General features: G+C 42.9%; 1 protein-coding gene across 3 annotated transcripts in view; it reads left to right on the top strand.

The window, feature by feature from the left end:
- Mcc (mutated in colorectal cancers) overlaps positions 1-16819 on the top strand; it is a 387123-nt gene that overhangs the window by 204210 nt on the left and 166094 nt on the right. The window contains exon 1 of one of the 3 annotated variants that reach the window (XM_006526024.4): positions 4292-6420. The exons of the other annotated variants lie outside the window; for them this stretch is intronic. The gene's annotated coding sequence lies outside the window, so the exon portion shown is untranslated. Of the gene's footprint in view, positions 1-4291; positions 6421-16819 lie in introns of those variants that run through there. 3 annotated transcript variants of the gene reach the window in all.

The following is a 16819-nucleotide window of genomic DNA, read 5'->3' as shown; positions in this document are numbered from 1 at the left end:
GTCTACCCAAGAAACATGGCCAATAGTCGATGTCCCATGTAAGAGCCTGAGAGTTGCTTATAGGGTAGAAAAGTGTGTCCTGTTGCCTAACTCTGCTGCTCCCAGTCAAATGAATTCTCTTCTAGGCCCAATTTCTGATGTTCATTCGTCCTCCCTCCCTCTCTCCCTCTCTCCCTCTCTCCCTCTCTCCCCGCTGTCTCTCTGCACTTAGAAAGAGGAAATGATTGCTATGTGGTCAGTCTGCTACCAAAGTTAGTCACAGACCAGTATGTCCTTCTTGCATATGCCATTCTGGGAATATTACTACAGACAACTTAGGGAGGACAGCTTGTGTACAATCCACACACCTATCATTCCTAAATCTTTAATCCGCACTTGGCGTTTCTCGGTCCCACAGAAGAATTGTTAGCATGTTTGCACATTGGTGAAATAGGATATGGTGTGTGTTCCAGTCCTCAGCCCTCTGGTCGAGATGCTTTGGTTGTGAGCACATATTCTGGATAATTCTGATGCTTTTGATATGGTTTGCTCCAGTAACACTTTTATTTAATACTTCCTATCCTATCTCAATTCAAATCTTTCTGTGTCCTGTGTTTTATCTTGTCCACCACTTCTCTAATAATGTGAACTGAAGTGTCCAGGTCTCTCTGTAGGTATAAGTTAGAAGCCAAGAAATCCTTGACCCAACTCTGGAGGAAAGGAAATATGGTATCAGGGCCATCTCACTCAAACCACCCTCTCTATAAGTAGTCCCACTGATCTTTAATAAGCCATACTAAAGCAAATGTCTCATTCGGTATGACTAACTGTGTAGAGAGTAAAAATGATGGCTATTGTGATATATTCATCCTGTTGGCCTGAGAGGTCTGGACTGGGTGAACCTTCTTATATCCTTATATACAAAGTACACACCTTCATAGGATGTTCAGTCCAATATCATCTGAATCCTGACAGCTGAAAGTTTAGAAGCACGTTTTCCAAAGAAACAAGGAGGGTCAGCCTGTGTAAGTCACTGAGTGACCCTGAGGTTCAAGCCGTGAGGATTGGGTGTAATATTCAGGTCACCTTGTCCTCTCTCCATATGCCGGTCAGGTTAAGTTCTCAATGCCAGGCTATTCACTGTCCTGGGAAGGAGGGAGACTGGGACTGTCTTTTTGAGGCAGAAACCTTTAATCATCATTCAGAAGGAGCAGAACAGTTCCCGTAGGAGAGAAATTCCTGTGCAAGAGAAACACAGGAGCCTTTTGCCCCCCTGCTTCATGATCATGTGAAAAGTCAACAGACTCAACTCAGAGACTAGGAGAAGTGTGAACTTGACTTCAAAAGTAGGCAGGAAGGGGCTACTGGAGGATACACACACACACACACACACACACACACACACACACACACATATATGCATGCGTACACACACCTATGGCACCTGGGTACTCAGAGAGGAGACTGGGAATTACAGCATTTGTCTCAGACATTGGGGCCCCAGACCCCTCTCTCCCCTTCTGGTCTGGCTTGTAGCTGCATCTGACACCCCAGTGGGAGACACAGCCTGTGGACTCTCTGTTCTGGACTTTGCACTGCCTCCTCCGGGCAGGTATGTCAATGGCGCACAGACACCCCAGCCGGTACCATAGAGGCATTGAAACATAAGTCGGTATTCTACTTTATCTTCTATCCTTAACTGCCAGGTGCCTGTGATCCCAGCTTCCTAGAACTCACAGCACCTGTTTTCTGAGTTTGTGAAGTTGCCTGTGCTCCCTGACGGGTGCTGTCAACACCGCATGGGAAGCCCCACAGAGCTGTGGTTTTTACTCAGTTTTCAATTTTATTCGTTAGTGTGTATGAGAAGGATTATGTGTGTGCTAGCATGCCTCAGCCCTGGAATTGGTTCCCTCCTACTCAGGGGATCAATGTATCAAACTTGGGGCATCAGGGTTCTGTAGTAATCACTTTTATCCATGAAGCCATTTTCACTGGTCCTAGAACTTCCTTCTTGATGTTCTTCTCAAAACAGAATCAAAAACCAAAATCCTGACAGCCAGGAAGAATATCTGGCTGCCTCCCACTCTCCACCACTGCAGCCTTCTTTCTGCTTTTCCCTCTGTGCCTCTCCTGACATTCTCATTCATAAAATTGTTAGCTGCTGCTGTTGAAAAGTAATTCAATTCTACCATTTTGGGGAAGAGATGACCTTGATTGTTGGTGCTCCTGCTTTAGAAGCAAGTACATCCCTGGAAACACACATCACACTGTATGACTCTTGAGTCCGTGAGAAGCTTGGTGGGTTTTTTTTTTTAATTGGTGAGGAAGTTTAGTAGGTCTGAGGTTCCATGGGGAAGCTCCATGTAGCCCACACAGCTCTAGCTTTGTCTAAAGTATAGCTGACCTGTATGTAGTTCTTTGCTTAGTATGTAGTTCTTTGCTTTTTTTTTTTGTATGTAGTTTTTTTTGTATGTAGTTCTTTGCTTAGTATGTAGTTCTTTGTATGTAGTTCTTTGCTTAGTATGTAGTTCTTTGCTTTTGCCTTGTAGCTTGTGATCATTTCATGGAAGTGACCCTTCATGATGTGATTTTATTGTCTCCTAACTCCAGAGGCACCAGATTTTCTGGTTTTTCCATAAAAACATTTTTAACAGCAGGATGGACAGAACATAAAATTTCAATGAAGTAAAATTTCAGTGAAGAGGTCAGGTCATTACCCCAGCCTATGGCAGACAATGTTTCTGAAAAAAAAAATCCTGTCTTATTACAATGTTTTGGTTCTATGAAATGCAAGAATTTTTATTTAAACAGATCTAGTGACACAAGCCCTGAATCTCGGCACCTGGGAGGTAGAGACAGGAGTGCTGGGGGGTTCAAGGTCATCCATAGGAAATATCAGTCTGAAATTAATGTCTGTTATATGAGAGGTGCCGTCTCAATTCTCCTGTTAGCAAAAAATAAAATAAAAATTTTATACTCACTAAAAGTAGAGATAAGGGCCAGTGAGATGGCTCAGTAGGTAAAGTTCATTGCCACCAAGGATGATGACCCAACGTCAATGCCAGAGATTCAAATAGTAGAAGGAAGAAACAAGTCCCAAATCCCACAAGTTGTTCTTTGATTGACCCTTTGGTCTTCTGTGGTACACTCATGTGCATGTATACACACAGGCACATAGACAGACAGAGACACACATACACACAGACTAAATTTTAAAAATGTTAATTTTAGTGATGTCAGTAGTATATGTATTCCACTTAAATATTTAACTTCAGACCATGTAATTGCATGCTTGACGATGTATTCCCTGGACATCTTTAGAACTGGAAGTTTTCTTTGAATGCGCAGGTTAATCAACTAGCAGGTATTTAATGAATACCCTGAAAGACATTTAGTATATCTGGGGCCCATTTTCTATTTCTCCTTGCCAATTTTTGTTTCATTTGTTAGAGTGCAAACAACAGACAGACTCTAATTTCTTGGTTTTTTAAACTGAACTGTGGATTTACAGGAAGAAGGATGGACCAGGTACTTCGGGCAAGCATTCTGTGACCACTGACTTACAGGGACATGGTCCTGACCCAGTTCCCCAGTATTGCCACCCTGTCTCCTAGCAAACACTGGGTCAGCTTGAGGAGGCACCTCTGGTTTCTTTTCTGAGTGCTAACTTGAGTGTTTATCTGGTTTCTCAACTTGTAGTCAGTGTCATGGTTTGAAAAGGAATGGCCCCCATAGACTCATATTTGAGTGGTTAGTCATCAGGAAGAAGAAATTATTGAGCAGGAATAGGAGGTGTGGCTTTGTTGGAGTAGGTGTGGTGTTATTGGAGGAAGTATGTCATTGGAGGTGCACATTGGGGTTTCAAAAGCCTACTGCAGGAAGTGTCATTCTTTCTTCCCGCCGTCTGCAGATCCTCACTACTTCTCCAGTGCCATGTCTGCCTGTGTGCTCCCATGTTGCCTGCCATGATGACAATGGATAAACCTCAAGCCTCGGTTAAATGTTTTCCTTTGTAAGAGTTGCTGCGGTCATGGTGTCTCCTCACAGCAGTAGACGTCTAAGACATTTAGCTTCATGCTTTATTGCTGATCCTCAGAGAACCTCTGAGAATTGCTGTTTGTCCTTAGTGACCTGGATGGTGAAGACAAACACTTATAACTTTGGCTTCTGTGCCTAGCATCATCTTTTTTTTTTTTTTTTTTTTTTTTTTTTTTTTTTGATTTTTTGAGACAGGGTTTCTCTGTATAGCCCTGGCTGTCCTGGAACTCACTTTGTAGACCAGGCTGGCCTCGAACTCAGAAATCCGACTGCCTCTGCCTCCCAAGTGCTGGGATTAAAGGCGTGTGCCACCACCGCCCGGCTTGCCTAGCATCATCTTAGGTACTATATAGTTCTAGAGCCTAATGAACCTCAACTACCTCTTCAATCTGAGACATAATTATCTCTACTTTTTTTTTTTAAGATAAGGAAGCAGAGAAACAGAAAAATTAAGTAGCATGTCCCTAGTCAGTAAGTGTAACAACTGAGATTTAACTATGGGAATCAGAGTCCAAAGCCTGGGTCCATCTATTACTCTGGGCCTTGAAAGTCAGTCTGCTTCCAGCATTCCTAGGGTATATTGAAATTTGTGTTCCAGATTATTGTATCTTCCTTGGTTTGCATAATAAATACAGCAACATCATTTCAACTCCAGGGCACCGCTCATGAGCTGGTCTCTCCTACCTTCTCAGGAGTGCAGCTCAATTGTACCAGTCAAGAGGCTGGGAATTCAGACTGGAGCATCTGAGCACCTGCTAGGAAATCCATCCCGCCAGGTTGAGAAACCACGGAAATGGTTTGGGGAAGTCACCAATGCTACTCCGTCTTCAGGTATGCCGGAAGGTCTGGCATACACTGGCAGTCTTCAGGCTCCTCAAACTAGAGTTAGGCTAGACGGATAGCATTAAGACATCCATACCTTTCTGCTTTTGCAAACTTGGAGCCTCAGCAGCGTCTGTAGTGAAAGGATGACCCCTCCAAGTGGCTTGGCTCACTGGAAGGATGCAAGTGGTGACAGTCTTTTTACCCCAGTGGCCTCTGGAAGAGCAGTCAGGCCCAGTCCGAGGTGAAGATAGCTTCTGCAGGCTCTGCTTCTCCCCATGCATTCCTGTCATGCAAAGGGTGAACAGGGAGTGAGACACTGGTACACCGAGCTGTCAGATGACCTAGTGTGAAACCCGCATTCACCATTTTATTTACCCTCTCTCCCTTAGCACCTATAAGTACTATTGAATATTTTAAGTTCTCAGGAGCTAAATTCCATTAAAGTATATATTTTTTATTCATGTTTAAAACAATCCTATTACTGCAGTTGAAGAAACTAAGCCACTTGCATGGCCGAATCAGATTTAATTCTCATTTGGGAATTCCTTTGGGGATGTAAACTGATAGCCACATGTGTTTGATTATCGGAACGGAGGTGACAGGGAGGCAGGTATTTCAGTTAGAGATGGATCCTTCTTTGATTTATTGCCTCATGTGCTGACATTTTATCTTTTAAAGAATATGGAGTGGAAAGGATGAGGCCACCGCTTGTTCTCTGAATTTGGTTTCTTTTTCCAGTGAAGTCCGTTTGGTTTTGAATAATTTAAAGTTCATATGGCACCTTTCACTGTGTGAGCAGAGTCATCTGCTTTGGAACATCTAAGAAAAACTGTGGAGGAGACGTAGCAGCAGGACTAATGGGAAGAATTTTCTAGTCATTTTTAGCAGCTCCCAGAAGATAGATTTCTTTCTCATACACACACACACACACAGAGAGCGAGAGAGATGCACACACACACACACAGAGGCATAGATACACACACTCACACACACACACACACATACACTCACACACAGACACAGATACACACTCAGACACATACATACACAGACACCCAAAGACACACACACACAACACACACACGTCCTCTGGTATCCAGCTTTACAGGGCAGAATAACTGTACAAACCTTGGTCCTAACTCATCTCAAACCATTTACATGATCTTTTCATGTATCTCCAGTCAGTAACCTTCGAGTTACCATTTGGTGCAGACCTGCAGCTACATTTCGTGCCTTGTACTCTCCTAGGGTCTGCATATCCGGGATCCATGCACAAGTGCCCTGTTATGAACAAGGCTGGGTGGGGCATAGAGTTTCCTTGAGGAAACGGGCAAGAGGAAGGCGTCCTGTTTTAACTCTGGCTGGTTTCTATATATAATACCTGCTGCGCTCAGCATGGCCTTCTGGTGTTCTCTTGTGTTGAAAGTTGAAGACGTGGGAGATCTTGGCTGTGTCAAAAGCATGTTTAGGGGGACCTGTCTTGCTAGCCTGACACATATTATGGGCTTGCGGTATCTTTCACCTCTGCTATGATGCAGACTTGCTGGATCCAGGCACAGTTCACAAAGGAAGGTGCAGGTAAGCTGAACGGTGTGCTGCTGCAGCAATGCTGTTCTCAGAGCGACCTTCTCAGCAGGGTGGACACATTTGGTTTCATTCAACTGTACTCTTAGAGAGTTCAGTCTTAGAGCAATGCAGGTCAATGTGGGGGAGTCGTTCCAAAGCTGAATGTCCAAATCGACTGTGATCAAAGTAGAGGCTTTATTTTAGAAGTAGGCTTTGTTGTTGTGGTTTGGTTTGGTTTTTGTTTTAGCTTGCTTGTTTGTTTTTTATATTGGGACAATAGATTGTATATTTCAATTTGACTTTCTTGTGTCCTTAAAGAAATTATTAGACCATGTAGGTATCTCTGAATGCGCACATGAGCATGCGTGCGTGCCTCTCAGTTGCCTAGAGCCTGCTGATTAGGTTAGGCTAGCTAGTCACAGAGTCCCATGGATCTGCCTGTCTCTGCCACTGAGTGCTAGAATTTCAAATGTGTAACACCATACCTTGTATGTCAAACACTTTAGCTGTTAAGCTATCTCTCTAGGTCCCACAACTTATTTTTCGTGAACTATCACAGAATTCCTGAAAGTAGGCAAGTACCACTACACTCAAATGAGTCTACAAATATTTAGCTCCCAGATTCTTTTGGGTGCTGGGCAGAGTAATGTGGGGTTTTTCCCCACCTTATTTATTTATTTATTTATTTATTTATCCACTCACTTCACACCTGATCACAGCCTCCCAGTTCCCTGCTCACTCACACAGTCCCTTCCCCTCTCTCCTTCCACTTCACCTCTGTGAAGGAGGAAGTCCCTCCCCAGGAACCAACCCGCCCTGGCACATCAAGTCACTGCAGGAGTAGGAACACCCTCTCCCACTGAGGCCAGACAAGACAACCCAGGTAGGGGAGCCGGATCCACAGGCAGGCAACAGAGTCAGTGTAAGTCCCCACTGCCCCCACCCCCACTTCTCTCCACCCCCTCTGTAGCATACCAGGGGTCAAAGCTAAGTCTCACGCATGGTAGGCAAGTGTACCATCATCACGGAGCCCCATCCCTGACCTGAGCGCTTACATGAATTCTGTTTGACAAGAGAGGGTGCTTAGATGAGCAGAATTGGTTCTAATGATCAACACCTTCCTGGGCCATCTTTAAGGATAACAGAACTTTGTGGTGGTTAGAATTGGAGAGTATTCGTATCTAGGGATTTGAAGCAGCCAAATTTTATCGTAGGTGAGATGGGATGGATTCGGCATGACTTTTCAAGGAAATGTTAATTCGATAATAAACATATCTTTCTGACCAAAAGTGGCAGAGTATGCTGTTGACATCTGTCTTGACTGGGGCAGGAGACAAGGAGACTGGAGGAGGGAAGGGAAAGCATTCACAGATGCTAGCTAGTATCTTATCGAATTATACATCACAGCGAGATGTCCATTTTACTCCTCGTATCAGTTCCTAGGTTATTTCTTGAATGATGTAGAACATAAGATGGGGATTTCAGAGCATCTGGCAGGTCATGGAGTTGCTGCTGCTACCATACTTCTGACAGAAGCAGGCAGCATGCCTAGTTGGCCATCACTGGAAAGAGAGGCCCATTGGACTTGCAAACTTTATATGCCCCAGTACAGGGGAATACCAGGGCCAAAAAGGGGGAGTGGGTGGGCAGGGGAGTGGGGGTGGGTGGATATGGGGGACTTTTGGTATAGCATTGGAAATGTAAATGAGTTAAATACCTAATAAAAAATGGAAAAAAAAAAAAAAAGAAGCAGGCAGCATGATTGTTTCATTCTTAGCAATGTATGGTACATCCTAGCCTGAGATTGACACCCAGGGTCATTTTGGGTGTAAGTCTAGTTACTTTAAATGGCTATAGGGAAACATCAGCCAGCCTTCCTCTGCTTCCCAAGAGCTAAGAGTAGCATGAGTCTATCTTGACTCTGACTTTCAAAAAGTGAAATGAAAAGGGCAGAATGATCAGTCTAAAGTCTCAAACAAGAACCATTGCTTTTTTGAGGGACATGATCTCCGTGACATCTCTGTGAAATTCAGATTGCCTAACATACTAGCAAAACTACTTTTAGAGGGGCATGTCCCAGCAGGTTCTCTGGGTTTGAAGGAGTTAAGTTGATATTGATGATGGAGGAAGAGGAAGACATAGAATTGAAATTGGGTTGTGGTTCCCCAATCCCCATCTCTCCCACTGCACCCCCTAGTACAAAAGTGTTTTGCCAAGGAGACTATCAATGTGAATGTCAGAACCCCTCAGCCCAGGGAGCAAAAAGGAAGTCTGAAGGCTGTCGGGGGTTTTGATGTTTTCAACACATTAATGTTTTCCATGCATTAATCAAGCTTGGGAGATGCTGTGTTGGTGACATATGCTTCACCCCCACTCTCTATGAAGAGTTCCATGTGCTTATAACAAAGCATTTAAAATGTAGACAAAATTCTGAATTTGTAAAACTTGTTGAGAAACCGTATTTCTTTCCTTTCCTCTCCCCTCTCCCCTCTCTCCTCCCCCCTACCCCTCCCCCCTCCCCCTTTTGGAGACAGGGTTTCTCTGTATAACCCTGGCTGTCCTGGAACTCCATTTGTAAACCAGGCTGGCCTAGAACTCAGAGCTCCTGAATGCTAGGATCAAAGGCATGCACCACCACCTCCCAGCTTGAGAAACAGTATTTCAGGATATGTAAGACCACACAGGACAGTCGCTGAACATGCGCACACTGCCCTGAGCATCTCCAGGTTCTGCAGGCTCATTTGCACCCTTCCTAGCTGCAGCTCTTCCCTTTTCTCTATAGGTACCTGCTCTTCTTTCTCTGCAGGGGTGTTTTAAGGCTTGGGCTCAGGCTTTGGAGTAGCGATTCCATGAACAGCATTGTGCATCTTCTCTATGGTCTTCATGGCCTTGTCTTTTCAGATCCCGTTCAGCCCTTCTTTTGGGCAGAAAGGTGATGGTGGTCAACTTAGGCACTGAAAACAGGGATGTAGCCATGTGAGGCTTTCATCTGTACAGGAATGTTTCTCATATTTTCATCACACTCTTCCTATGGTACTCATTACTCTAGCATAGTGTTATTTGATGAATGTAAGTGGTAAGTTTATAAAGTACCTACTGTGCCCCAGATGCCATAGGCTTCACATTCCCCATCTCATTCAATCCCCCTTGCCAGTTTCTACAGTGGACACGAAGATGAATTTATAGCACGAAGGCAAAAGCTCTGCCTGAAGATTCTCCTCCTCTTCCTTGGCTACTTCCAAAGTTCTGAAAGGGCCAAACTGTAGCTACACACAGTCTAAGCCTGGCAATAGATGCTCATATTGTAAGCTTCAGTTATCCCAAAGTTCTGGTTCCACTCCTTGCTGGATACTTTTAATAATATCCATTTTATAGCTGAGCAGTTAAGGTCACATAGGGAGTAGTGGAGCCTGGCTCAGAGCCCAGACCATCTGGCTCCAAGCCCCCGTCAAGCATTTATCATAGGGCTTAGAGCTGGGTTGTTTTTTCCTGAAGATCTGTATGAATGTTTTCCCTTATATAAATGTTACTTAGGTTTAATTTGTAATTCTATAGTCTTAGCTTACTAATAAGTCCCTCCTTGCTTTAATAAAATTTCAAAGTATCTTCCATTAGAGTTAAAGAGTCTGTAAGTGTTGATACATTGAATATATGTGTATATAATCGGGCATTAGTCTGATTTTGAATGCTAATGTATATATCTACTGAATATGCTGACAGTCCCTAAGTCTCCCTGTTGTAGCTTTCTGGAAATGGAATGTTGCAAAGGTGTGGCATTAAGAGACACCTGAAAGCTGACAGACATGGTCAAGGGTGTGGACATGTTGAGTCCTGCCTTTGATGTGTTCTTGTATCTGGCAAGCTAGTTCTGGAGCGTGGATCCTGCGAGTCAGTGAGTGGGCCCCCTGATTCCAGCACTGAGGGTAGAATGGTATGCAGTCATGCCAAGTTAACCGGATTAAGTAGAACTTACCAATACAAGTCTGGAAAAGAGCCCAGCTCCTCCCCCACCCCCAGACAATGGACATACCATTCATCTTTAACAAAGTATTTATTCTAATTATTTGCGATTATATGTGTGTGCCTGTGAATATGGCTATGTTCACATGAGGATTGGTGCCTCAGAGGCTTCAGGTATTAGATCCCCTGGAACTGGAGTTACAGGCAGTTCTGTGCTGTCTGACATGGGTGCTCAACAGTACCTGCTCTTAAATTCTAAGCCATTTGCCCTGCCCCGTGTCTTTCATACCTGCTGGGTTGTTTGTTTGTTTGTTTGTTTCCTTGAAGTTTTGAAAGTTCAATACTGGAAGTGATGAGTTTTATTTTTGCTCGTTAGAATTCCCTTAAGGTAATAGCTAGCAAATCACATGAACGTTTGGGGCTTGAACTTGCGATGTGCCAGTGAGTTAGTTGAATTGTGTACCTTATGAATTCACACAGCAGTGCATTTGAAACCGAAGGGCTGTTTAAAGTCCAAATTATATAGGCCCTACAGAACTTAGTGTCAGTTAATAAGTTATTGGTGATGAAAGTAGACACGAGTGAAATAGGATTAAATAAATGCTCACTGGATGGCAACAAGCCTGTGCTATTCTTTACTGTGTCAAATCTCACTGCCTACCTTATCTCATGCCTATTAGCATCTTGATAACTAACCATCGTAGAGACATCACTTGTCACTTTCATAGCAGCTAAAAAGTTTTTTTTGTCAACATTCTTTTCTAGAGGAAATTCCAGTTCAAAGATGATATCTAGAGGTCAGAGAGGAGTGAGAAAGCTCATTAGCACATTAGACGATAGGAACAAAGCAGACATAAAAGAGGGCTATGACTAATGGGTGAGACATCCAGAACCCATGGCATGGGTCAGAAGAGTATTCCCACTGGTTTTGTTGGCAGGGTCTAATTTAGAAAAAGACAACAGGCTCCGACTTCTAAAGGCTTTGCATCCTATGAGAGTCTTGGAGGTGATAGCGTGTTTTCTAGGGAGGCAGGAGAACGAGATACAAAAGCTGAACTGCTGAGTTCAGTTAGTGGGAAGTGTGATGGTTGGGGCTCTCTGCAACTGGGAAGTTGATGGGCAACAAGAAACATTGAAATCAGGACTCTATCTTCATCTGTTGAGCCTCAATACAGAAAAGTTTCATCTCTTCTCACTGGGCATTGACGACTAAGCCTCTTGGTGCTTTGTTCTCACAAGGTTAGGTTCCTGGAATGAGGAGTTTTGAGGAGTAGAATTTGCATTAGCATGAGGACTTCAAAGCAATTGGCTGCTGTCTGTGAGTTCTGTAGCTTGGGAAAGTTCTATCAGTAAAGTGTTTGTTGGAATCGGCTCTTTAAAGTCAGAAGCCTTCACAAGCTTTGCCCATAGTTGTGGGCATCGGAAGAAGTGTCTTTGTCAATATCTTGTATTTCAGCTCAGTGGCTAGAAGAAAAGCAGTGATCTGTGGCCAGGAAGTTACGCAGCATACTCATAGAGTGGAGGTCAAGCTAGATACTAGGGTTATATCCATAGTGCATCAAGTGTTCATCCTGTCTCTTCAAAGAGGGAAAGTGACCATTTTCCCTAACTGGCCTGCTTTGATACACAACTTTCACTTTTGATGGATAGAATCTTTCATCTTGTTGGATCAGAACTTAACACTGTTGAATTGAAAAATATCAACACCAAGTATTTTCTCCTCTAAAGGGGAAAAACAAAACAAAACAAAACAAAACAAAACCTAGGTACTGTGGTCTTCAGTGTATCATGCTGAAAGAATGGTAAGATTGACCATGCATAGAATTTGATTAGAGCCTCTTAGTGATTATGATGATGTCACGTGAAGTTATTTCTGAAAATGCCAGGGCATTCCTTGTTAATGTGTGAGATGTGAGCCCTCCCTCCCCTAGAAACACCTAAGATTACCCCCACCTGAGAGTTGTCTTTAAGGGTATTGACATATTTCTTAACTCTCTAAAGTGAGTCTTTTGAGTTTTTAGTGGAGATATTTTTAAATGACAAAAGGAAGCTTTCATATCTGCAAGAATTTACTAAAGATTGGACAGTTCATGTATAGTGGCCTGGGGATTGAACCCATATCATCACAGTTGGCAGCAAGCCCTTTTACCTGCTAAACCACCTCTGCCTTTGACAGCCAGATTGTGCTGGACCCATAGATTCTCAGCAAGTATTTAACCAAATGAATGGACTTTTAGTCCCTTCTCTTTTGCAGAGGTTACAAGAATATATTATTTTATACTATTTCCAGTATTTTTCTTGGTTCTCCATAATTTTCCATATTCTTCTGAATGCTTTTATTTCTATTCTCCACTCAACAACCTTAGCTGTTCATGTTAATTTTTCTCCTCTTACCATCAGATCTTTAGGCAAGGTTCTGACTGGCGCAAGATAAGGAACAGTTTTACTCACTTCACTGATCCTAACATTCTGCTACATTGGTTTTAGTTCTCTCTTTACCTTCCTTCTGAATATTTTAAAGGATCCTTGCTATGTACTTGGAAGATAATCTTTTAACTTGGCAACCTGAGCATTTTCAGGGAAAATACTTTTTGACTGGGATATTGGGGTGTGGTAGTCTATCAGTCTATCAGATCAATAGATGCATGGCATCCTTCCTTCTACATAATGAGACTCCATGTTCCTTTGGGCCACCAAGTTAAGGTGGTACCCACCAGATTTCTCTATTGTAGTTGGGCATACCTAATTCCCAACAATCCTTGTTCAGTACTTTTAGTCTCTGTCAGTGATTCTTCTAAAAGAAAACATTTTTTTTTTGGATTCATTTTATGTGTATGAGTGTTTTGCCTGCACACATATCTATATACCATTTGCCTGCCTGATGATGCTTGTGAGCTGCTGTATAGGAAATAGAGCCCTGGTTTTCCTGAAGAACAGCCAGCGCTCTTAACCACTGAGCCATTTTCCCAGCCTCCTCTGACCATGATTCTTGCCTGAATCAATTGCTATGGTACTTGTTAAATTGGCAGTTGTCTTTTCTATCATTTCTTAAAATTTATTGGCATTCATCTGTATAAGACTTTTGCTGCCTTCTGTTTTGAAATCATTTTTGTATCAATACAAGTTGACAATTTAAAAAAATATTTACGGTCTTATTAATCATCACTGTCATTCATTTTGAGCTTCTAATTGTCTTTATTTGGCTAAGGGACTGGTGTACTCTAGTTTTAAAAAATCAGAGTTATTTTTTATTGTTTTAGTCATGTGTGTGTTTGTGCCCACATATGTGCATGTATGTGTCTGTGTGTGGGCGTGTGTGTGTGTTCATGTATATGCACGTGGGCATGTGTATGCATGTATGCATGCAAGCCACAGTGCATAGTGTGGAAGGCTGGAGGACAGCTATGTAGACTTCGTTCTCTCCTCTACCTTTATATGGGGTTCAGGGGTAGAACTCAGGCTGGCCAGGCTGGCATGATAATTTCCCTTACCTGTCAGTGCCAGCTTACACAGCCCAGTTTTGGTGGGAAAATGGCTGAAAGATCTTTTCATAGTCAAAGGTTTGTAAAGATTAAGGAGACTTCTAATACCTGTGGCTCACTAAAGGTGACAACAGAGTACTGGAACTTTCCTGGAGAAGATAAAGAGGGCTCAGGTAGTCTGTGATGAACATTTTCAGCTGACCTCTTAACAGCCATTTGTAGATCTGCTATGGGTCTGGAAGTGGATTCTTTCTGTAGATCATTCCTACCTTGAGCAGAACAATTTAGAAAGATTTATAAAGATACATTATTTGTCACTAGAGTGGTCCCCTAAAAGTAGGGCCACTAGGATTTTTGTTTTGGAGGAATATTTTTCTCCTCCCCCTCCCTCTCCCCCCTCACCCTCCTGCCCTCCCTTCCCCCTCCTGCCCTCCCTTCCCCCTCATCGTCCTTCCCTCCCTTCCCCCCTCCCCTTCCCCCTCCTCTTCCCCCCTCTTCCTCATCCTCCTCTGCTGCTGCCTCCACCCCTGCTGCGGCAGCCTCCTTTTTTTGCCATACTCTAGAGTAGCCTTTTCAAGTCTACAGAGTCAGGCTTTGGCCTGGTCCCCATATCCACTCAGAAGGTTTTAATGTTTCCTTTGTGAACCTAGAGTCTGAAGTTTGGCAATGAACTGCTCACTGAACAAATGCTTTAGTTGAAACATTATTTGTTGGATTTGCCCAGGTCTGGGCTCACTGGATAGAACCAGTGTTTCTATTGTTCTTGGCCTCTGTTCTGTTGTGCTAATACCCAGTACTGGTTAGACCAGACCAGCCTTTAATCAGAAGAATGCATTGGCTCAGGAGGGAAAGACAGATTAATAGTCTCCACATAGAATCTCTTTCCTGACAGGTGCTATAGAGGAAGGGACAGAAAACAATAAATCTTTCTTTTTAAAGTCGATTTTATTTTATTTTTTTAATTTATTTTTTTAATCTTTGACATTTTCAGACTGTACAGAGCATTTCTCAGATTTCCATCTGAAGTTTGTGCAGGTCACATGTCATCTGTCCTTCACTCTTAAGTGTAGTATATGCGCTGCCAGAGCAAAGCACAAAGAGTCTCAGGGGTAAGAAAAGAATACCTTTACCTAGTTTTTATGTTGAAAATGAAATATACTTGCTACCCACTTTAGCATCATTCTAGATAGATAGAGATGGTATGAGATTGGGAGCCTAGCCATGCAAATTTTACAGACTATCTCAGTGGTGTTCCTACTAGAAATACCTTTAGCCTGGTATCAACTGTGAGTGATCTGGTGTTTGTTTAAAAATACAAACTAATAGAAGAGAAGCCGTTCTATATATCTTACTGGTTTAAGGCATAGAGGTTATTTATATCAGCAAATAATCCCTATAGCTGTAGGACAGGAGTCGAAGTCAGATCTTCAAACTGTGGCAATAGCTTGCATCACCATGAGGGGCCATTTCAGGAATGAAGTGTTTAGAAAGTAGACATATGGATTATCCCAGGTATTATATACTAAACACTGTATGGCAGTGGTTCTCAACCTGGGGGCAGGGGTCAAGACCTCCTTGGAAGTCACATATCAGATATCCTGCATATCAGATTTTTACACTATGATTCATAACAATAGCAAAATTATAGTTATGAAGTAGCAAGAAAATAATTTTATGGTTGGGGGTCACCACAACATGAAGTATTAAATAGTCACAGCATTAGGAAGGTTGAGAACCATTGGTATGTGGTATTGTTTGGCTAATTCTCACATTTTGATTTCTTTAATGTTTTGGTGTTTCTTAGTGATAAGTGCCTGTCTTGGTGCCCTGGGTGCTGTAGAATGTATGTGTAGGAGGAGTGACTGAGGGGCTACTGGTAGTGATGGCTGTGGAGATAAGGAAATGGTTGGAGGCGCTTCACTTAGCTTTAATTTAAAGCTGATGAAAAGATATATGGAAATTATTTACACTGTAACATCTTTTCTTCTTAAGCTGGCACTTTAGCCTCATTAGGCCCTTAGTTAGTTTCAAATATTGCAACATTTAGTTACACAGTTTAATTTGAAAAGGAAAGCATCCCTTAAAACCCGGATGCTGCTTACAGGTATGCACCAGAACAAACGACTCTGATTGTCACGATCCCTCATCTTTGTGCAGGCTGTTTGTGGATTTCCTGTCGCTTATCAACTAAACGGTGAGGGTATCTCCTCTTTTTCCCACGACTTTTGACTTTCTCGGTACATCAGTTCTTTACGAAGACCTCAGAGCAACTCTTGGGTCCTAGCTGTGCTTTCTGTTTCTGCTCTCTTTAAGCTGCTTGTTCAGCACTGTTTCTTTTCTAGAAGCTCTCTCACATTCACAGGGACCCTGAGAACATTAGCTTTGTTTCTGCACTTCCACCCTTGAGTCTTTAGATGAGTTATTAGATGAGTTAATTTGTATCCTTTCTAGCTCTGACATGCTTGCTAATTCTCACTGGTTCCTAAGATGCCAGTGAACATCTGTCTTAACTGTCCAGAATGTGTCTATGGACCAGGCACAAGGGAGGTGCCTGGAGTAGATTCCCTGGCTCCCTGTTCCATCCTGGTTGTCATTGTGTCAGCAGGCAAAGGCTCCATGCGGTTATAGCACAAAGTGTCTATTGCAGCAGAAGCAGATGAAGATGTACCTGTTTATGGGGAGCATCCTGGGAATTTTTCCACTTTCCAACAGTATTTGGTGAATGCTTGTAGGCAAGTGGTGAGATCTGCGGAGAGATCACTAAGAGTGAGGTGGGGTGACATATGCTTCAACACTGAAAGGTGATTGGGTAGATTGCATTTGAGGACTTTAGACTGCTACCATTCAGAATACCTCTGTGGCAGGGCTTAAGAAAGAGATTCCTTAATATCAGTTCATGTGTGATAACCTGTCACACTGGAGTCCCAGTCAGCCTCGTGAGACTGCCTTTTTCAATCTGGAATTGCCTT

Source organism: Mus musculus, chromosome 18, assembly GCF_000001635.26.
Source record: "Mus musculus strain C57BL/6J chromosome 18, GRCm38.p6 C57BL/6J".
Lineage (NCBI taxonomy): Eukaryota > Metazoa > Chordata > Mammalia > Rodentia > Muridae > Mus > Mus musculus.
The sequence above is the reverse complement of the archived record's forward strand: the minus strand, read 5'-3'. Positions and strand labels throughout refer to the sequence as shown.